The sequence below is a fragment of the Silene latifolia genome, chromosome 4, assembly GCF_048544455.1.
Source record: "Silene latifolia isolate original U9 population chromosome 4, ASM4854445v1, whole genome shotgun sequence".
NCBI classification, from domain to species: Eukaryota; Viridiplantae; Streptophyta; class Magnoliopsida; order Caryophyllales; family Caryophyllaceae; genus Silene; species Silene latifolia.
The window spans coordinates 111,119,308-111,141,371 of record NC_133529.1 but is presented as its reverse complement, the minus strand read 5'-3'; the positions used below and the strand labels follow the sequence as shown (position 1 = coordinate 111,141,371).

The following is a 22,064-nucleotide window of genomic DNA, read 5'->3' as shown; positions in this document are numbered from 1 at the left end:
TACTTATTATTGTGTTTTTATTGTTTATTTAGGTGAAGAATTGGAGGACGAGTTTGGGGACTCGTATATTGTCGAAGATAGTGGCTAGTTGCTTGTTAGGGTTTGGTTTTCAAGGTGCTAATTGCTCATTTTCTAGCTTAAGGTAACATATTTCGAGTTACTCGACGAATAATCGTCACATTCTTTGTTGTTTTTGTATGTTTTGTGATTTTTGTTTGAGTAGTAAATTTTCACATGATAAAATTGGATGCATGCATGTCTAATGCTTGTCTTTTGTTAGTTTAAGATAGCATATTAGTTTAGGAACGATTAAGTAATGCTTAAAACGAGTTAAAATGAACAAAAACGGAAAAATGGAGGTGTTGGGGTGGCGGCAACGAGTTCGAAGAGCCCACGGTGGCCGGTCGACCGTTGCTTGTTTCGCGGTTTTCCATGCAATATTTGTCATTTCGGGTTTATTAATGTCATAGTTAGTATGAGTTACATATGAGTACACTTTTGAATTAAATCATATTAGTAGTAAAAATTATGTTAAAGGTAAAAATTATGTTTATATTGGTAGTTGCACATGTTAGTATAGGTTATAAAATGAAATTGTAAAGAATAGGCTCAGAATGAATTATATAGCGATAATTGTAATGTTGGATGATTATGCCGAAAATCGAGCCTTGGTCCCTTTGATCGATTCGATGTCGACCAATTGTGTGATTGGTCACCCAATTTAACCCGTACTGTCGCAGGTCATTGCGGGTAAAAATTCGGTTGGATGAAATTTTGAATGAATTAGATAATCGGCCTTTTTCTTGTTTTAGGCCATTTATTATATTTTTATTTCACATGTGTAGTTAGTTGATTTAAGTAGCTTCTTATATTGTAGAAACGGCCCTAGATTCCCCAAAACCTTTAATATGGTTAATATTGTTAGAATTGGAAATTGGTATTGAATACTTATTGTTGGATTGTCTCATTTGAATAGACATTTATATAGCCTTTCACATGATAGAATGTTAGCATTTATGTTGGTAAGTTGGACTCTTTGCCCTCTTATGGTTAAGTGGGTGTCTTACTTGTCTTGTGTGGTGTGGGCTAAAGTATTCTAGCTGGGACTAGGGACTAGGTCCTAGGTGAGTATTTCGGCCTTCATCATAGATAGGTCTTTATAGTCTTTGACGAGTATATGTTCACTGCTTAATAGCCTTTGTGTTCCTGACTTGGTGGGTTTATATCCAAGTTGGGGCATGACCTCGTTACTTATTTTGATAGTAAGTGGTCAGCTTAAGTACTAGCCAACCCTTTGGTGGACTCCTTAGGGTACTCACTTTGTTTTAGAAAAATTGTGGGCCTTGGGTGCGGTGGTGTGTATCCGCATGTCTAGGTCTCATGTGATTTTAGGCTAGGGTTGTGTTGTGTCTTGGCCATGTTTTATTAATATTAACCGCTGAGCCAAGATACCGGTTCGATTACCTTCCCTACCTCGTGGTATAGACTCGAGTTACAGAGTGACTATTGACCGTGCTAAGAACTTATGCCTGTCTTTGATATATTGCCCTTTCTTGTATGGTGATTTTATGAATTGTAATAGGTGAGATGTAAGCCGGTTACAATTGATAAAGTTTGGATTACTATTTGTTATATGTTTCACATGATAGTTTAATTTGGTCAGTTTAGGGGTCATATGTTAGAATACTTGATAATTAAATGATTTATCATGCTGTTTACATGTTTCACTACATGTTACATTAAATATGACGTTTCGTGGCTGGGAGGACTCGAAGTTACTCCCCACTGAATTGTGGCTTTCGTGTTTGTATAAAATGCGATTGACAGGTTGAAGATTTAGATGGGGACACAGACGAGCTAGTGAGCAAAAGGAACCTTGGACCTAGTTTGGCTATTTTTAGTAGTAAACCTTTTAATTCTTGGTTATGTATATATTTTGAAGGGACATATGTCTCCCTCTTTTACCTTGGGTTTGTATCTCTATGTTCTCGCAACTTTAGTTGGGTTATGTAAATTAGTTGGTTGGCATTTGCAGGTTTTGGGCACTCTTAAGTTGGAATTGTTTGTGAATGGTTTAGGAAAGTTTTAAAAATTACAGGTTTTTATCTAGTTGAACCAATTACAAACATATCCTGTCAGTTTTTCTGTATAATTTACGTAATTATTTAACGCTAAATTTAAGGGTGTCACACTCAAGTTGTTCTCCTGAAAGCTAAGGTTAAGATGGTTCGGACCCTACATTGTGAGGAAGGTTTATTTTCATGGAGCGATAGAGGTTGAAAACCCAAGCACGGGGAAGATGATACGGCAACCTTTGTAAATACACTCTCTTTAAAGTAATTTACCGCTTTCATAGATAGAATATACATTCTTGTCATTTAAATTCATGTCATTTCATTCCTTGTTAAAAATGAATTGCATCAAATACTTGGAAGTTACTAATGCTCTTGTGGAGGTTTGATAGACGAGTTTTGCATGGGAAAACGCGATAAAAACCGTCAACTCGGGATTTGTGAAGTATGAAGGACGACTCAAGTGTGTGGGATGCTCATTTCACCCAAGGTCGTTCTTGGGACACGCGGGTTTCTATCGGAGGTTTATTAAGGATTTTTCCAAGATCGCTAACCCCTTGTGCAAACTCTTGCACAAGGATGTGGAGTTCGTGTTTGATAATGATTGTAGGAAAGCATTTGACTTGTTGAAGGAAAGCCTCATAACGGCCCCGATCATTCAAGCACAAAAATGGGATCAGCCATTTTGAAATCATGACGGATGCGAGTGATTTTGCCATTGGAGCCGTGTTGGGGCAAAAAGAGGACAAAGCTTCTTATGTCAGTAAATATGCTTCCTCCCTCCTCAACGATGCACAAAGGAATTACACTACAACCGAGATGGAATTCTTGGTGGTAGTATATGCTCTTGAGAAGTTTTGATCGTACTTATTAGGAGTCAAAGTTATTGTCTACACCGACCACAAAGCCATCACTCAACTTGTGAACAAGAAAGACACCAAACCGAGGCTTATGATGTGGGTTCTCATATTAAGTGAATTCGACATTTAAATAAGGGAGAAGAAGGGGTTGGCAAATGTAGTGGCCGATCACCTTAGTCGACTACAACTTGATGATCAACAAATGCAAAGAATAGGAGTGGTTGATGGAAGTTTGCCTCATAAATCTCTTTATTCTTTGAGGATGACGGAGCCATGGTATGCCAACTTAGTGAATTACATGGTGACTAAGAAGTTCCCTACTTCTTTGTCATCAAGTCAAAGGAACAAGCTTAAAGTCGATGCTCGGTTTTACATATGGGATGATCCCTATCTATGGAAGATGTGTCAAGACCAAGTTATCCGCCGATGTGTGCCGGATGTGGAGATACCACCTATTCTCAAACATTGCCATGAATATGATTGCGGAGGTCACTTTGGACCCCAAAGAACGGCTAGGAAAATTCTTGAAAGTGAGTTCTATTGGCCAAACATTTTCAAAGATACCCACATTTTCACAAAGACTTGTGACAAGTGCCAACGGGTTGGAAACATATCAAGGAGGAATGAAATGCCTCAACAACCCATGCTCTACTTGGAGATCTTTGATGTGTGGGGAATAGACTTTATGAGACCCTTCCCCAAATAGGATGGCTATCTCTACATCCTATTGGCGGTATACTGTGTCTCAAAATGGGTTGAGGCCATACCAACCCGGAAGGATAATGCAAGAACGGTTTCAAGTTTTTTTCAAAGCCCCGTTTTCTCAAAGTTTGGTTATCCAAGGGCTTTGATAAGCGAACGAGGCACTCACTTTTGCAACCGGATTATGGAGGGATTACTCAAGAAGTACGGGGTCGTACATAAAGTCTCCACCGCTTACCACCCCCAAACAAATGGGCAAGCGGAGGTGTCTAATCGAGAGATCAAGTGTATCTTAGAAAAAACGGTGAATCCCGATAGAAAAGATTGGAGCCAAAGGTTGAATGATGCTCTTTGGGCATATCGCACCGCCTACAAGACCCCGATTGGTATGTCCCCGTACCGGCTCATCTATGGCAAGGCATGCCACCTTCCCTTAGAAGTGGAGAATAAGGCCTATTAGGCAATAAAGTCTTTCAATCAAAGCATAGATGAGGCGGGCCTCCATAGAAAGCTTCAACTTCAAGAGATTGAGGAAATCCGTCTTGACTCCTACGACAATGCCGCCATATACAAGAAGAAAGAAAGAATATGGTATGACCGGATGATAAGTCGTAGGGAGTTCAAGGAGGGTAGCAAAGTTCTTGTCTTCCAAAATAGGCTCAATTTGTTCTCCGGAAAGCTAAGGTCGAGATGGTTCGGATCCTACATTGTGATGAAGGTTCATTCTCATGGAGCGATAGCGGTTGAAAACCCAAGCATGGGGAAGATGATAAAAGTGAATGGACAACGTCTCAAGGCATATCATAAGGGAATGGAACCACAAATGGTGGAAGAAGTCACTTTGGAAGATCCCATCTATCAAGCATGATGAAATGAAGCACTAAGTCGAGCCATCGACGTTAAAAATACGACAACCTTTATAAATACACTCTCTTTAAAGAAATTTACCGCTTTTATAGATAGAATTTACATTCTTGTCATTTAAATTCATGTCATTTCATTCCTTGTTAAAAATGAATTGCATCAAATACTTGGAAGTTACTAATGTTCTTGTGGAGGTTTGATAGACGAGTTTTGCATGGGAAAACGCGATAAAAACGGTCAACTAGGGATTTGTGAAGTATGAAGGACGACTCAAGTGTGGGGGATGCTCATTTCACCCAAGGAAAAAAATATCAAAAATCAATTTGGAGCACCCCCGACAGTCTAGAACGCAGCCTGCGTCGTTTAACGCAGGCCTGCGTTGATTGACGCAGCCTGCGTCCCAGGCTGAATATTGCCCCCGTCAATCCTCAAATCACCAAAAACGCACATCCCCTTCATCCTTCCGGATTCCCCTTATCATCAACTCCACCAAAGCCCCTTTCAAGATCCCCCAACTCTCATCAAAATCCCCACAATCATCACCTTTAATCCTTCCTCCTTGTCACAAATCCCTTAATTTTGTGATTACCACCATCAAATACCTCCCATACACCCCTTTTGACATATTTTTCCCAAATCAATCAAGAACCCTAACTCAAGAATCGTCAAATTCAAGGCTTTACTCGGGATTTTGAGGTTCTAAACGGGATTTGCAAGGACTTTTCAACAACTTTTAGCAAATTTTGTGTGGAAACCGGGAAGGTATAACCGTACTCTCCCCTCCTAGTTTTTGCATACTTGTTTTAGGTCGGAATTAAGAGTTTTAGGACTCCTTGTTTCGTTTCCATTGTTGTTATTCGGATTATATCATTGTTGTGGCAAAACTTTTTCTGGGTGAGGTAGAGAAAATCATCAAACACAAATTTTTGAGAAGTTGCAAAGTGGTGCACACCACGTGTTTGTTGATTTGCCTCATTGAGTGAAAAACTATTTTGAGTGGTATTTGCTTTGTTTTTATCTTGCAAGAAAGTGTAGGATGACCCCAAAGATCACAAGGTTGTTTAGTGGGAAGGGAAAGTCAAAGAAGAGAACGGTTGAAGCATCCGACTCGGATGTTGAGGAAGTTTTTATGGGACATGAGGGCATGACCGCCGCCCAATTGAAAATTTGGAACAAATTCTTTGCCCTTAAACCACAAAATGTTGTCACAGCCAAATTCTTATGCCCGGCCACATTGAAAAAGCTCGGCCTCTATGACACCACCTTCCCTTTACTTGCTAAGGTGGGATTAGAGGCCTACCTCCATAATGATACGTGGGACACAACTTACCGATCCTACACCTACGAGTTCCTAACCACATTGACCGAACTTAATATGGATGAGAGTGGCGAGCGTTCTTATAGGTTTCGGATCCATCAAAAGTGGTACGAGTGCACCCTCTCACAATTGAGGTAGATCCTAAAGATAACCAAAAATCCCGAGCCAATCATGTCTAGAAAACGAACCGCCGAGGACTTTTGGAATTGACTCACCGATAAAACCTCTACCACCAAAGACGATAAAATCTCCGCCCTAACAAACCCCCCCCCCCCCCCCCCTCCGCATACTTGCCCGTTTTCTTATCACCATTTTCACGGCCGTTGGAGAGCCAACTAAGGTGAGTGAGGCGGTAAAGGTTTATTTGTGGACTATGCTCCCCGAGGGAGTAGGCATTCCGGATTGGGCCAAATTATTCATGGATGCATGCTTGCATCACAAATTGAAGCAGTCGGGTGGAAATATTCATTGTGGTGGACTTGTGACCTTCTTCATCCATTATTTCCATGGGCAAATTCCTGAAAGTCAAGCGGACAATGAAGCTAGGGGAGTTTGTTATTATAACGAATTCGCCCTTCAAGAATGCAATATGTTTAAAATTATTCCTACGGTGCCACTTTCGGGTCATTGGCTAGGAAATAATGGTTTGTCTTATCTTCGGTTGCCTCCTCTTATGCCTCTTCCTAGAGGACCCACGGCTCACCACTTCTATTGCCGCCGGGATCCCGATATTGAAGAAGAACAACGAGGAGGGCCAAGGAGGAGTGTGTCTAGGCAACGTGAAGCAAGACCAAGAAGGGAGAGGGAAAGTGAGAGACAAGAAGAAGAGAGGGAGAAAGGAGAGAATGAAGGCGCCTAATTTCCAACAACCGGGTGTGCACTCCATATTTATGCAAGACACTCCTATGCATGAAGCCAGAGGTTCCTCCACTCAAACCTTGGAGCCTTGGCAACTTCAAATGTTCAAGTACTTTGAAGACACCTGGTGGGACTTTACAAGCTATTAGTGGGCGGGTTAAGAGCTCCTACATTTGGCAACAACAATATGGGCCAAGGTTGGAGAGCTTGGAACAATTCAAGAATGCTTTTGATGATCATAAACGGTTGGGAGATGAAACCAAATTGGCTCAAATGAGGATGCTTGAAGGGATAGCAAAACGACAAGAGGAATCCTATGCTTGACAACAACAAGCCAAGCAATGGGAAGATAATCAAGCCTTGTGGAAGGCTCAAAATGAGTGGAAAGGGAAAGTGAGCCACCAATTTGGGGTGAAAAATGAAAGGCACCACCAATATATTGAGGACTTATACCAAGATGCCCAAACACAAGAAGATTCCTTCGACCTCATCCGCGGCCTCTTTGGCATGACCCTCCACCATAATGATCCCAACTACCAACCCACCATTAGTGAGCAACAAGTTGATGAAGGCTTTGAGAGGGTAAGGAGAGTGAGATAAGCAAGGGAGAGGAGGAGAAGAAACCAAGGGACATAAGAGGCAAGGAGAAGGCTCGGGTCCCTTCAACAACTAAACTTGAGAAGGTGATGATACTCCTCCACATTGAGGACAATGTGTGGTCTAAGTGTGGAGGAGTGAGATGATTGTAATATTTGTGTATACATATTTTTGATGCATTGAAAAAAAAATGAAAATTCCGGCTAGGTGAAAACCCACAAGGATGGGCACCTAAGGCAAGATTGGGAAGGTGGCCGAGGACGGAATGAAAACCCAAAAGGGCATTCCGGGCAAAATAAAGACACAAGTTGCGATCCACCATGAGAGGTAAGGAAAAGTTAAGGTGAAAACCCGAAAGGGCACCTTAAGCAAAATGAGGGATTTTCAACAAAAAAAATTGAAAAATTGAAAAAAATGTAACACCAAAAAGATGGAGGGATAAGAAGGGAGTGATAGGGAGGGTCTTGGAAGGAGGTTTGGTCTAGGATTTAATTTCTTTTGAGTCACAAAAACTTGTCCCAAATTGGTGGATTTTTGATTTGACTACTTGTGTTGTTGATGCTTGAAGGAGTTTGGCCAACCAAGTAGCACAATTATCATTGTATAGAGTGATAAGGGGGTCTTATAAGTAGTGATGAGTTGTGTGTGGTAGGAGGATTGAGAGGTCACTTTGATATTGCCTTGGGATGAGGCAAGGGTGGCCAATACTACCTTATTGGGAGATATAAGAAGGGTGGATTTGGAATGAGTCGGAGTTGGTGGTGTGTCGTGTATTTGTATGAGGGAGATATAAGGCAGGAGAGTGAGGGGAGAGCGAGTGTCAAAAACCTTGAGTCTAAATTTTCATTTAATCGGTGGATTGTGTTTGAGGGAGACATAAGAAGGATGTGGAAAGGGAAGAGTGATCATTAACCCCTATACTCACCTATGGACTTGCCCAAGTGCCTTCATTGAGTTTTACTCGGGACGAGCAAAAGTCCAAGTATGGGGGAGTTTGATAGAGTCAAAAGTGTCGAGTCAATAAGGCCTTTTTAGGCCTAGTTTGTTTAATTTAAGGGTTTTTTTTGTCGAAATAATGAGTTAGCCTTCCCGTCCCATTGTTTGTCGTGATTAATGAGTTTTAATGCATGCGTGGAGCATTATTTTGAGAGGAGAGTTCGGAATCCCGAGCAAGAGCCTCTAGCCATACTCGTAAGCAAGCAATCAAGTGAAGACGGCTATACACGAGCTAATATAGGAGTTAACATCCCTTGGTGAAAAGCATGGAGGCTAAGTGATGAAAGAATCGAGAAAAGAAAGAACAAATTTGAAGCAGAGATCAGTCCAGGACGCAGCCTGCGTCTGCGTCTGTTGACACAGCCTGCGCCATTTGACGCAGGCTTGCGGTGGATGACGCAGCTTGCGTCCTCCTCGGCCTTGAAGCATTGATCAACCGTCCTTAATCATTTTCGTGGAAGCCCAAAACCATGTTTAACCTATATGGGAGTGCAGCCCTATATATAGTTCATGTTTTGAAGGCCTAGATGACTACCTTTTTATTGAATAATCTAAAAAAACTTGTATGAGAAAAAGACTTAGTATTTGGGTGAAAGTTGTAATCTTTAGTTGGATTTTGATGTCAATCTTTCCATTAACCTTTGATTCATCTATGGTTATGGAAGGCTAGACCTTTTTACTTGGTGTAATTTGGAATCCTCTACTTCCTCTAAGCTTTGTAAGAACTCCTTAATCTTTCTTCAATAATTATTTCATTTCCTTTTGTTTACTTGTTTATGTTTGATGTTTGTGTGTTGGGAGTAATTAACCTTACATTTTATTCATCTAACTATTGCAATCTCTAGCCTTGTGTTCACATCTCTAGAAATATTTGAAGCAAACTTGTTTTGTTATGAATTTGTTGTAAGGTTTGTAACTTTATGAGTAAGGTTTGAAAGTTAGTCTTGGGTTAGTTGGTTTAAGCTCTCACAAGTTAATCCCAGCTCTTTCATTTGGCTTTGTTCTTAATGCTCTTATGTGCTATCCTTTGTGTGGTTTTCATTTGGGAAAATACATGAGTAGAATTGTTTTCTTCTAGCTTAGGAAGGAAATTCTTACCATCTTATGAAAGTAGTACTAGGTAGTTATTGAAGAAAGAAAAGGGGGTGTTTTTGTGGTTTAAGTAGTAGTGATTGACCAAGTTACACCAAGTTTTCTCCTTTATATTGAATCTTGCATACAAGTTGTTTGTAGAATTGTCTCAATAAGAAAATCTTTATTTTTACTCAATTTCCATGTTTGTCTCCAAATCCATGCCTTTTCCATTCATGTTTCCTACTAGTTGAACATTGTTAATATCCATTATTTGTGATTAGTTCCATTTGTTAAGTTTAAATTGTGATTAAGGTCTTAATTAGCAGTAGAATCTTATTTAGTGTCTTAGGTAGTTTATCATTCAAGTTTTAGTTGTTAGACCTTCTCTTGGGTTCGACCCTTACTTATGCTATACTACTATTCTTAATTGCATAGTGTAGAGTTGAGTTTGGATTTATAAATTGTTAATTTGATAGTTAATTCTAGTAATAATGACAACCTAGTTGTTACCTATCACCCGCCTAAAACCTACAACCTATAATTGGTTTGGACTCAATATTTTTATTCTATTCTATAATATGCTAGGTATAAATAGGCTTAATTAACTCTTTTAGAAATATCTATATTAAAAGTTTATTAATTTACACATATTTGCCTCCAAGTTTTTTTTTTGCTAATGGTAAAAAATTCATTTTTTTAAAAGAATTTTATGATAAAATGTTCATTGATTTTTGTATGATAAGAAATTGCAGCTAAAAATGCGACTAAAGAGCAACCTATTAGTAAAAATGTATACACCAATATGATCAGTTTTGTGGTAAAAAGAAAAAGACATTTTCATGGCATTTAAAAGCTTTAATTTTTTTTTTTATCAAATCAAAATTCAAGGACAATAATATACTTTTTGAACCATCATGACAATAATTAATCTTTAAAATTTCACAATTTACTTTTTGAACCATCATGACAATAATTAATCATCTCTAATGTATATTTTTCTTTTTCATTTCATATGAACTATTATCAAGGCATGTACTAAAATGAAGCGTACTAAAAGGAAGCGAAAGTGAACCTTCAGATAAATATTAAATAGTATGGTTTCTAAATTCTAATCCGTATATTTTTAGGTTTATGTGTTTTTTTTTTTTCAAAATCGGAATAGACTATTTTATAGTCTTTAATACTATTTTTATTTTTATATAGGATCGTGGACATAAGTATAACAAGAGATGGATCAAATTCTTGAAATAGTAATAAGGAACTTAAAAAATTTTATGAACCTTTTGGAATTCGGATTTAGGGAATATAGTTTTTTAGATTATTGAGCAACTGAAATGAAAATTTAATTCGTAATACATGGAGTAGATACCGACCATACCGTTGAATCGTATCTAATATTTTTCTGTCGATATAATAAATGTTTCGGATGTAAATAATATTTAAAGCATACACCTGGTGATAAAATTTCAAAAATATTTCTATGGGAGGGTTGATGGAGAGGTCTGGAAATAATTTGGAAATGACTATACTGAGATATTGAGTTTACAACCTTATAAGGCGTCATTGAAGATTTTTCCATACGGAATTTATTATATACGGATGGTTTCAACTTTTAATATTTAAAAAACTCATTTTATTATATTGCAGTGTAAAACACACATATATATAATGAGTCGTCTTTGTCATTGCTCCGTTGTCAAGTTTCTCAAAATTAGTAGCTACCACATTGTCACTTGCAGGATTCGATTTAAAAAAATAAACCAAAGTTGTCAAAGAAATAAGATATTAACTAACTAATTTCTATGTATTTCAAGACTGTATATTTTTAAATGGATCAACAACTAATTGCTCGAACAAATATTAAAAATATGATAAAAATATCTAAACTAAAACAGATAAACCCGTGAATTTCACGGGTCACAAACCTAGTATAATAATTAAAAGACAAACTAAACACTTATTTTAATGCCAGATCAACATTTTCATCTATTTACACAAACCATCTCCACGTCACCAAGTCATTTATTAACAAGAAACAAAAAAATAAAAAAAAAACCCACCACATTACACCATTCCCTCTTTTAAAAGAATTTTAACATGTTACAATATTATTTCTTATTAAAAAAAGAAAAAAGTAAACGTCTAAGCAATTTGTAGTGTTAAATACAAACTAGAGCACCACAAACATACATTAAAATTTGTCTTTCAAATTTCAAAGTAAATTAAACGACTCAAACAACAAATAAAAATCAAAGTAAATTCTAAATTTTAATTTTAGGATTTTACTGTTAAAATAAGTTATCTCGCAAAAAAATAATCACATTACGTCACTATAATATTTTTTTGTTACAACATCGATCGTGTTATATAATCAATTATTATTGCAATAAAAAAAGTATATGGCAATAAAATAAATAAATTAATGCAAAAGAAATAAATCACGGCCTACGTTAAGTGGTTCATGTGAAATTGACACGGTTAATGATAAAAATATATGAGAAATAAATTTAAAATAAAAAAATACTAGCCAATGATGAAAATGATCAATGTATCATAGTTCAATCAACATAGTCAGTTAATTTTGTATCATAGTTCTCAATGTCCAACTAAATAGTTTCATATTACCTCCATCAGGTATTACGTCTATTTACTCACATCTTTGTGAGTTGTGTTAACTAACACAAGGCTACAAAAATGTCAACATTTTTCATACTAATGATGTTGCACATATACATAAACTTAAACAATTAATCGCAACTGCACCCGTGATTTTCACGGGTACAAAACTAGTTGCTTATTCAATACATTTGCTTTCAAATTAACGGAAAATTTACTTGGTACCTCAGAGGTTTACCTCATTGTACGTGGTACCCGAAAAATTAAGTTTGTGCATAAAATACCCTTCAACTTCCATGTTTGGCCAATATATCCAGTTTTAACAACTTTGGCTTAACGGTGTTAGAATCCCCCTTACTACTAAAAGAAAAAAAATTCTCTTAATTTTTCCTTCAAAATGCATCTATCTAACTAAGGAAACAATTAAAACTTTCTTTTATCAAACTAATATATTTTTATTAAAATATAATCTTATAATTAACTATAATCCTTTGCTTAAATTCAAAATTATGATTTTTCCATTAAAATAAAAAAAATTGGTGTTAAAACTATAAAGTATAAGTTGGTATATTTTTTATTAATGCAATAATTATAACCTTAAAGAATAACTTGACACATTCTTACTATTAGTTTCGTGAGAAAAATAATCATTAAAATAATTATAGGAAATTTATAACATCATTCTTAGTTTTATGGTATAAAAAAATATTTTCTTAAAAATACAAATTTTATAACTTGACTCAATTCTCTTTGATTAGTTTTCCATTTCATTTTTTTTGTTTCAAATCAAACTACAATGGAGTAAAAAATTAAATATTAATGAGGTGTCGTTTTAAAATGAATATATAAATACCCAAAAAAAACTCTATTTATACCGCGCATGCACTACGCGGGATCTATACAAGTATTCACATTAGTAGATTGTGAAAAATGAATATGGCAACCATTTACACATAGATACAACAATCTATTAACCTAAAATCGCTAATTACCAAACACTTCTATTAAATCTCCTAATTGAAATATACTAGTCAAACCTTTCAATCCAATCTGTCATTTATAATATGCTTTACCAATCAGCTTCTACTAGACCTGGCAAAATCAACCTGATCCGATTAACCCGATCTGAGACCCGAAATCGACCCGAAAAGGCTGACCCGAATGACACCCAAATCCCGAATTGACCCGATCCGACCCAAAAGTGACCCGGGCTTTCATAGACCCGTAACAGACCTAACCCGAAATGACCCGACCCGAAACTACTCAACCCAAAAATGACCCGACAAAACATAACTTTAATTGACCCCAAAAGACTTGAAATGCCTTTTTCTCTCTTAATCATTGGCCCGAAAATGATCCGACCCGAAATAACCCGACTCGCTTGACCAGAAACAGACCCGACCAACAAACTCGAAACAGACCTGTAAACCTGAAATGACCCGACCCGATCCAAACTAACCCGAAAATTTGAGAAACCTGAAATGACCCGACCCAAAGCTGACCCGTTGACCCGATTTGATAGGTCTAGCTTCTACTAATATTAATCTGCTGAATATCAAACATGGCCTAAAACTACATTATGTATAAGACTAATTTAATGCCTAAAAAACCCATGTATATTAGTTAATAAATTTGAAAAAAAAAAATGTTATTTTGATGACGTAAAATTTTATATTAATAACTTGTGTATTTAAATATGCTAATTTTTATCATAAATATTGCGTTATTAAAATAAAATTAAAAATACAATAAATTAAATTTTATCTTTGTATTTAAGTGCTTTATGACAAACATCATGAAATAATAAGAGAAAATTGTTGATAACAGGTTTATAAAAATCAGTTTTTGAAAGTTATAGCCTTATATAATTCTTTTTTTGAAAATTACACCCAACATATCATTTCTGATGAGAAATTAACGCCAAAACATATACTTCGATAGAGATTTCATGCAAATTTGATATTTTGTCACTTAAGTTCATCTTTTATAACAAAATTGCCCTTACCTTCTGTAGATACCCGTATCTTTCGATATTGGCATTTATGGAAATCCCGACAAACACCCGATGTTGCTAGGACGACATGTATTCTTCAATTGGCATTGTCACTATTTGTAGCTCGTTTTACGATATAGAATGGGCGTCGTTGATGGATATTTTTAATTTAAATGTAATTTAAATTAATGTTTGTTTGTTTTCAATAATTCATTTTATTGTTTTAATTTGAGTTTATTTTTCATGTTTATTTTATTGAAAATGAAGTAAACATTTTATATGGATTTATTTATTTGATTTGATAAATCATTTTGAATTTAATTTATTTGTTTTATAAATCCTATTTAAAAACTCGATTTTAAGACGGTTTATACGCGATTTATAGCTCAATTTTTTAGCCCGATTTAAGCTCGAAATGGACTCAAATTTCGATGCAAATTTCGACCCATCTCCTACCCATTCCACCCAAATCTCGTCCAACTCAACCCAACACCAAACCCGACACCTTGCTTTAGCCACCCTGAAACCCGTCCCAAACACCTCTATTTCAACTCCCTAGCCCACCTCACTCACCTGACCTAGCCCACATATCAAGCTCTCAAACCAAGCCCTATACCAATGCAAAATCCACGTCCAATCCTATGCAAAACACACGAAGAACCAGCCCAAATCGAGCTTTCCTCTCCTTTGTTTTTCGCGTGTTTCACAGCTTATTGCGATCCCTCAACCCATCTCAAACCCATTTCTCTCAAGCTTAGATATTTTCCTTACCCCCTTACCCAAGTTACCTACCTTCTAGAGCCTTCCAAACCCCAATTTCAGCCGAGCAAACCCTACCCCCTCCTCGAAGAAACCGAGTAAACCCTACTCCTCCTCTTCTATATATACCCCGATTTCTCCTTCATTTCGAGACCCTTGGCAAGCGTAATCAACAACCCTAAGCACACACACTCATACACTCACATACCCTCCTCGAAAAACAGTGTGTTTCAGCACTCTGTTTTCGCGGATTTTCTAGCATGACCGATCCCTGTTTGCCCTCGTTTATCGTGCCCCTACACCCAAAATGACCCTAGATTTTATTTACATATTTCAACTATACACTCTTCCACGATTCTAGAACATATTTCAAATCAATTTTTCGTTGAGAAACGAAGTCACAATTCAAGTTTGAAAAACGGTGTTCGAGTTTCAAAAACAATTTGTATTCGTTGACGGCGGCCCATCGAGACAAGATCTACTATCGATTACGACACAAGACTTTGTCAACGATATATGTAGGTTGAGGGTGCATAATAATCCCTCTTTTCTCTCTTTTATTTCGCTTGATTACATTTTTTTTATGTTATTCTTCGCTTGTATAAGATCGTCTTACACTAACTAAATGAAACTTAGTGTAGTATGAGTATGAGTTAAAGTAACATTCCGACACCCGCGTTGACTCAAGTTTAAAAGGCTTAATTTGTCTGAAGTGATTGATATGCCTCGCTCGTTTACATATCCTCGTGTCGGAAGAGGGCAATTAATTAAAATGAGTTTATATCGATTCGCGAAACGGTCTTTCATGCTCATTGTATGTCACGTTTTTAGCTCGGCCTTTGGCTCTCTTTTTCGATTTTTACTAACTATAATCGTGACACGATTACCGAGGCAATACTGGCTAAATAACATGTTTAAATCGACAATTTATTTTAACTTGTTAAATCTCCAATTCATTAGCCATTTTAAAACATAAAATGAACTAACTTGTAAATGAAATTTACAATTTCTCTAATCTAAAGTGAATCCATATTTCTCTCACCCTATTTATCGCTAGTACGGAATTGCGTGCATATCACCTTTCCGTCGACACTCGATGACAAACTCGACTAAAATGGACACTTTTGGACCGAGTGGTGCCTCGGGAATTGTGTCGAAGTGACACGGTTTTTGTTCTTTTATTTATTCAACTCGTTTTTGTTAGGTTCATATACCTATTATTAGACTCCTCTAATAGCGAACAAATTAACTTGTTAATTATTTGTTCTTTAGATCTAGTGCATGCATAACTAAATGAAAGATTTATAAGAAAACAATGTCTCTTACATTGTTAATTTCGGTTTTATGGGCACAAGTAAGGTCTCCTACCTTCACTTGTTCTTGAGCTATGATGAGTATTAGGATGATCCTCCAAAGACCTCAAGTATAGAAGTCACTCCTCTTGATTGCACCCAAGATTATCCCTTATCCCCACTAAATAATATTTGCTAGATATTTGTTTAGTAGTTTACCTTAAAATTGATTACTAATACTCATATATTACACTAATAATATTAGTAATCTTTATGAACAAATTGAATCAAACTTCACAAGTTTTAGAGGAAAAACTATGAACAAGAGAGAGGTTTTGTTGCATGTTCATCTTTTGAGAATATGATAGAAAGAAAAATAAGAACAAAAGCTCTTCTAACCACAAAAGTGGTCCGGCCCCTATGCTCTTAATAAGAGCAATTTTTCTTTTTAAAAACTCTTTTTCAAAAGCTTTATTGATAGTCTCATATATGGTAGAGTGAGCATGACAAGTGTTGTGGTTGTCATAAGCTTTTTAGACAAAATAGAAGACATAGGACAAGTGTCCTATGACCTCCAAAAATCGGTGCATATGCACTAATTATGGTCCATTTTTGTCTTATAATATTTGTCCCACAAATGCTTATAAGTCTTATGTTTAATTATCTTACATAATTAAATATTAATTTGATCATACAACAATTATGACACAAATTAATAAACATATATTCACTCAACTTATTGAGTAATATTTTATCATTATATCAACATATAATGGGTCCCATAATAGCTAGTTAGTTAAATTTACAACCTCTTGTAAATGTAAATAACTAATTACCTCTACCTTGAAACATTTATAAAACCTCAACATAATTTAGTGAATTAACATATTAATCCACTAAATGTGATCTTATTTAACCACATTAACATAAGATACATATTTCCTCTTATAAAAATAAATTGTTCATTTTTAAGGAATTAATCAACTTGTATCGACATACAATTAACTAACTTTTTAGATAAAGGCATCATCCTTTAGGTGTGACCTTAAGGGATCAACTAACCACCACCGTCCCACGACAGTAACGTCAAACTCTAGCAAGCCAATCGTTACCGATTAATGTTGATCAGTTGACTATATAATTGAATCATCCCTTACGTATTCTTTATATGAGATTTAATAATGATATTTAAATCTTGTGATCGCACTATTGTTGAGGACACATTTCCCAACAGTTTTATCAAACTAATTTTGCTAACTTAGAATTAGTTAGTTTTAATCCGTTTATTTTTCAAGTTAAATGATTTCTTTTCTTAAACCTTGGTTTTGTTTAGTTAGACTAGATTTACCATCTAATTATACAAAGCTAAGCGATATACGCACAATACGAGGAATGACCCAAGGCCATGTTTGGGCCATAAGCCATTCCACTTTTGTCACGGTTTTCAAAGCCCTTTTGGACACGTTTTTCGAGGCCTAAGGCCGTGTACCATGTCGTGTGTCGTAGGTTGTTTTCTACTTGTTTTTATGTGTTAACCACTAACGTTTGCTCATCTATCTTATGCTAAGCGTAAGCCTTTCTATCCCTCTCTTTGTTTGCGTTCTCTATTTTCGAATGAACTCACATGCTAAATCACTCGACGAGTTATATGCATTAAAACGGCTTAGAAACTCAATTCACATGTTAAGTGATGCGTGTATTTTATATAAGGTTTTCACCTCCTTTTTACACGCATTTCTGTACTATTTCATGTAGCATCTAGCTACAAATACCCCCGAATAGTCTACTTTGGTTTGTTTTGTGTAAATTGCAGGTTCAAACCGAAAAGAAGATAAATCGAGTCCAAACTCGTCCCATTTGCATACTGATGTGACCATAATTGGCGCATATTTAGCCCCCGAATTAGCCTTGTTCTCATGCTTTTTAGTGCTTATTTGGGTCATTTCTTATCTTTAGTTCTTTGTTTTGCATATTCTTTGAGATTTTGATCCCTTGGTAGGAAAGGAGTAAGAATCTTGCATTTTCATGGCAAAACGAGACTAAATTGATCGAATTCAATGACCAAGCATCAAGGAGAGACAAGATTAGAAGGCCTTTGTACATATTATAGTAGAAGAGCAATGTTGAGAAAAGATCCTTGAGTCCCCAAGGAAATCCCCAAGGAATTTATGAAGAAAAGGGAAGAAAAGAAGAAGTTACTATGCTGACTGACAATCCGAGCGGATTGTCAACAATCCGTCCGTCCAGCCCAAAGACAATCCGAGCATCCTTGCAGAATCCGCTCGGATTCCCCTCCACAATCCGCCGGATTCCCAGAATCCGCTCGGATTCCAACGGTGCAATCCGCCCGTCTCGACCCTATTCCGCCCGGATTTCTTCACAAAGACGGATTGTCTTCTTCAAGCTACGAAAAGAGAAGCCCTTCTCTCCAAAAATACCGGGTCCTCCTTGCTCAACTTAAAAAGTGTAATTACTAGTTTAGCCCTTAGTTAACCCTAATGCATCCTCCCTAATTTTCACTATAAATACCCCATTAGTCTAATTAGAGGAGCATGTTCTTCTTATCAATAATTAGGGTAGTTAATATCAATCAAATCTCTCTTCAATATTGTAATCAAGTATTAATCAAGTTTTAATCCAAGTCTTAGTTCTTTAATCTCTCTCTTGTTCATCCTTTATTTTGGGTAATTGAAGATTATTTGGGTTATTGTTGAGAGATTGACAACCTCTCAATCAAGCATTCAAGTACTTCTATTATTCTTGCTTTATTATTGGAATCATTAGTAGGTATAATCTCTTAATCCCTTTTTAATTATTGTTAATTACTTTCATTTATTCATCATGTTTCATATTGTTGGTATGATTGACAACCTTGCTAGCATGATCAACATGATAATGAGTGAGTAGTCTCTTAGCTAGGGTTAATGGATGATTAGGGGAAACCAACATGGGGAATGATTCATGCTTAAATTAATATGCTTTCATGTTTTATTTGCTTGCTTGTTTTGATCTCAACTCATGCACATGTTATATTTGATGAAATGCTAAGCCTATGAATCCTTGCATTTACTATCATCTTCTATCTTTTCAATGAGGCTTGTAAGACATAACCCAACTCGAGTCTTATTAGACCATGCATGTTGTTGAGTAGGGAAGATTAAGTCGACTTGTAGGTGTTGTACAATCTAATCGATTCGGCTCCGGGACCCAAACTTTCCTAGGATTGTAAGATATAACCCAACTCAATCCATCACAACATTAATTGCTTGCTTATAATTTGAGAACATGTTTGTATGATCATATCCCATGATTCCCCTATGATCCCATTACACCCTAGTGCCTTTAATCAATTGTTTACACCCCTTTAATTCATCTTGCTTGTTTATTTTCATTGTTATTCTAGTTTAGTAACCTTCTACATCAACCCAATTTGTGACACCCCTTAGACACCACTAGTTACAATAGAAATCTCATTTCAACTCCCGTCCCTTGGGATCCGACCTTTACTTGCCTCTTTACTAATTGTAGAGTTGTTTGTGGAGCTATAAATTGTGTTTTGATTCGACCGTGACCAACGACCACATCTTAATTTGTGAACACTTAGCGGGATCGCATCAAAAATGGCGCCGTTGCCGGGGACGGTGTTTGTTTGATTTAGATTTCTTTTTATTGTCATTAGTTGTGTCTTTCTTCGCCTTGAGTAAGTAAAACTCCTCAAGGTTTGTCCTAATCATTTTCGAGTTGTTTGATATTTTGCATGTCTAGAAGGTTACAAGGTGATTTGCTACCTTTTGACCGTGAAATCGAAAGAACCTTGACGAACAATAGGAGACTTGTTAGGAGGAATTTGAGAGGTGTTGGTGAAGTTGTTCAACCCACTAGTGAGTTTGTCAATCCTTTCGCAATAGAAGGAGAAGAGAGCCCATTAGACAATACCACAAAATCCACCTACAATGCCAAAATTCTCGTCACACTCCGTACCCACCGAGGAGAATCTACCAAATGGTACTCCTACACCGCAACATCTCACCGGAAATTTTATTCCCAAGTCCGCCTTCATCCAACTAGTTGAGAGGAGCCAATTCGGGGGGATGCCTAGTGAGGACCCTCATTCCCATATGGAAACCTTTTGCGACTATTGTGATGCTATCTCTCAAACGAGCGTGACTCAAGACCAAATTAGATGGGTCTTATTTCCTTTTTCCTTAATCGGCACCGCAAAGCAATGGTTGAAGGGCCTTGATAAGGCCACCCTTGGAATAGATTCTTGGAAGAAGTTGGCTCTAGCTTTCTACAAAAATTTCTACCCATCGGAAAAGACCAACATGCTAAGAGCTCAAATTACGGGTTTTAAGCAAAGGGATGAAGAGTCTTTGTATGAAGCTTGGGAGCGGTTCAAGGGAATTTGTCGCTCATGTCCTCACCATGGACTTAGCGAATGGTTTTTGGTGCAACAATTTTGGAATGGTTTATATGAAGATTCTAGGAACATTCTCAATATGGGATCAAATGGAATGTTCACCGAAGTTGATGACAATCAAACATGGAACAAGATTGAGGAAATGGCGGTCCATAACTCACAATATAGTAGACCTCGCAAGGCTACTAGAGGAGGGAAGCATGAAGTGGACTCCGTTACTCAATTGGGTGCTCAACTTAGTGCTCACATTGACACAATCAACTTGAAGTTTGAACAAGCTATGGCTAGACTTGAGGAAAACTCAAAATCATCGAAGCATCATGTTAATGCCATGACGGCATCCTCATCAATCCCAAGTGGGATATGTGAGAATTGTGCAACTTTGGGACATGACCAAGGTGAATGTAGGGGAACAAATGAACAAGTGAATGCTTTCCAAGCATACAAGAGTGGTACCCCTTATTCCAACTTTTACAATGAAAACACCAAATTCCATCCAAATCTCTCATACAAAAGCCAAAATGTTCAAAACCCTCAAACAACATACACTCCACCACCCATGAGAAACCAAAATCAAAGACCCTTTTACAATCAAAACCAAGGTTACCAAAATCAAAATCCATACAATCACCAAAATGACCAAGGTTTTGATGTCCAAAAAGCGGTCCTCCAAATGCAAAAGAACCAACAAGAATTTTTCACTCAAATGCAAAAAGATAGCCAAGCAAAAGAAACCACCATCAACAACATTCTAGCTCACACCAAGATGTTGGAAACACAATTGACTCAACTAGCATCTTCAAGCTCACAAAGACAAAAGGGGCAATTACCACCTCAAGGTAATCCCCCTAGACATGAAACGGTTAGTGCCATTCACTTGTGAAGTGGTACAAGGTATGAAGCACCGAAGAAGCAAGTTGAGGATGAAGTTGTGGAAGCTAGTGAAAAGGAAGAAATTGTGCAAAACTCCAAAGATGGAGAATCATCAAAAGAAGAAAGTTCAAAGAAAAATGAAGACAAGGCCAAGGAGAAGGAGCCCATTGTGATTAGACTTCCTCTTCCAAGTCGTCAAGTCAAGCCCAAATTTGATGATCAACTTGGAAAATTCATGGAAATTGTGAAGAATTTAGAAGTCTCAATTCCTTTCACGGAATTAATCAATCACGTTCCGGCCTATGCGAAGTACATGAAAGATATCCTCACAAAGAAGAAGTCGATCCGGAAACTTGAGACTATCGCATTCACTAAGGTGAGTAGTGCAATACTTCAAGGGAGTTCACCTCCGAAGTTAAAGGATCCGGGAAGCTTCTCAATACCGTGTACCATTGGCGACACGACGATCAACAAAGCCTTATGTGATCTAGGGGCTAGTGTGAGTGTCATGCCATACTCGGTGAGTAAAAGGTTGGGGATGGGAGAGCTTAAATGCACCAACATCACACTCCAAATGGCCGATAGATCGACGAAGACACCGTTAGGGATATGGGAAGATGTCCCCGTGCGAATTGGGAAGTTTTTCATCCCGGTGGACTTTGTCATTGTTGATATGGAGGAAGATTCCAACATTCCAATCATCCTAGGAAGACCTTTCCTACACACCGCCGGTGCGGTAATTGATGTAAAACATGGTGAGCTCACTCTAG

General features: G+C 37.0%; 1 non-coding gene across 1 annotated transcript; it reads right to left on the bottom strand.

Moving 5' to 3' along the window:
• Positions 1 to 20,326: 20,326 nt before the first annotated feature.
• Positions 20,327 to 20,433, bottom strand: LOC141654315 (small nucleolar RNA R71). The gene has a single exon (XR_012547876.1). It is a non-coding gene; the product is annotated as a small nucleolar RNA R71 (small nucleolar RNA).
• Positions 20,434 to 22,064: the final 1,631 nt, after the last annotated feature.